Source organism: Silene latifolia, chromosome 6, assembly GCF_048544455.1.
Source record: "Silene latifolia isolate original U9 population chromosome 6, ASM4854445v1, whole genome shotgun sequence".
Taxonomy (NCBI): domain Eukaryota; kingdom Viridiplantae; phylum Streptophyta; class Magnoliopsida; order Caryophyllales; family Caryophyllaceae; genus Silene; species Silene latifolia.
In genome coordinates, this window is record NC_133531.1 from 75,357,903 (window position 1) to 75,359,960 (window position 2,058).

General features: G+C 38.5%; 1 non-coding gene across 1 annotated transcript; it reads left to right on the forward strand.

Annotated features, from left to right (window-relative positions):
* Positions 1–367: 367 nt before the first annotated feature.
* On the forward strand, positions 368–474 carry LOC141589089 (small nucleolar RNA R71). Its single transcript, XR_012520043.1, has one exon. It is a non-coding gene; the product is annotated as a small nucleolar RNA R71 (small nucleolar RNA).
* The last annotated feature ends 1,584 nt before the right edge of the window (positions 475–2,058 follow it).

Below are 2,058 nucleotides of genomic sequence, written 5' to 3' on the forward strand. Positions count from 1 at the left end.
TCCACAATTCTCACATATCCCGCTTGGGATTGATGAGGATGCCGTCATGGCATTGACATGGTGCTTTGATGTTTTTGATTTTTCCTCAAGCCTAGCCATAGCTTGTTCAAACTTCAAGTTGATTGTGTCAATGTGAGCACTAAGTTGAGCACCTAATTGAGTCACGGTGTCCACTTCATACTTTCCTCCTCTAGTAGCCTTGCGAGGCCTACTATATTGTGAATTATGGACCGCCATTTCCTCAATTTTGTTCCATGTTTGATTGTCATCAACTTCGGTGAACATTCCATTTGATCCCATATTGAGAATGTTCCTTGAATCTTCATATAAACCATTCCAAAATTGTTGCACTAAAAACCATTCGCTAAGTCCATGGTGAGGACATGAGCGACAAATACCTTTGAACCGCTCCCAAGCTTCATACAAAGATTCTTCATCCCTTTGCTTAAAACCCGTAATTTGAGCTCTTAGCATGTTAGTCTTTTCCGGTGGGTAGAATTTTTTGTAGAAAGCTAGAGCTAGCTTCTTCCAAGAATCTATTCCAAGGGTGGCCTTATCAAGGCCCTTCAACCATTGCTTTGGGGTGCCGATTAACGAAAAAGGAAATAAGACCCATCTTATTTGGTCTTGAGTCACGCCCGTTTGAGAGATAGCTTCACAATTATCGCAAAAAGTTTCCATATGAGAATGAGGGTCCTCACTAGGCATTCCCCCGAATTGGCTCCTCTCAACTAGTTGGATGAAGGCGGACTTGGCAATAAAGTTTCCGGTGAGATGTTGTGGGGTAGGAGTACCATTTGGTAGATCCTCCTCGGTGGGTATAGAGTGTGACGAGAATTTAGGCATTGTAGGTGGATTTTGTGTGGTATTGTTTAATGGGTTCTCTTCTCCTTCTATTGCGAAAGGATTGACAAACTCACTAGTGGGTTGAACAACTTCACCAACACCTCCCAAATTCCTCCTAACAAGTCTCCTATTATTCGTCAAGGTTCTTTCGATTTCACGGTCAAAAGGTAACAAATTTCTTTGTAACCTTCTAGACATGCAAAATATCAAACAACTAGAAAACAATTAGAACAAACCTTGAGGAGTTTTATTTCCCCAAGGTGAAAAAGACACAACTAATAACAATAAAAGAAAACTTAAATCAATTAAACACCGTCCCCGGCAACGGCGCCATTTTTGATCGGAGCCATTTGGTGTTTACAATTAAGCATATGTGGTCGTTGGTCAATGGTCGATACAAAACACAATTTATACTCCACGAGCAACTCTACAATTAGTAAAGAGGCAAGTAAAGGTCGGATCCCAAGGGACGGGTATTGAAATGAAGATTCTATTGTAACTAGTGGTGTCTAGGGGTGTCACAAATTGGGTTGATGTAGAAGGTTACTAAACTAAAATAACAATGAAAATAAACTAACAAGGTAAGTAAAGTAAGGGGTGTAAACAATTGATTAAAAGCACTAGGGTGTCATGGGTTCATAGGGGATTCATGGGATATGATCATACAAACATGTTCTCAAATTATAAGCAAGCAATTATTGTTGTGATGGATCGAGTTGGGTTATATCTTACAATCCTAGGAAAGTTTGGGTCCCGGAGCCGAATCGATTAGATTGTACAACACCTACAAGTCGACTTAATCTTTCCTACTCAACACATGCATGGTCTAACAAGACTCGAGTTGGGTTATGTCTTACAAGTCAAGTTGAAAGGATAGAAGATGATAGTAAATGCAAGGATTCATAGGCTTAGCATTTCATCAAATATAACATGTGCATGTATTAAGATCAAAACAAGCAAGCAAATAAGATATGAAAGCATATTTATTTAAGCATGAATCATTCCCCATGTTGGTTTCCCCTAATCACCCATTAAACCCTAGCTAAGAGACTACTCACTCATTATCATATTGATCATGCTAGAAAGGTTGTCAATCATACTAACATAATGAAACATGATGAATAAATGAAAGTAATTAGCAATAATTAAAAAGGGATTAAGAGATTATACCTACTAATGATTCCAATAATAAAGATGCAAAGAATAATAGAA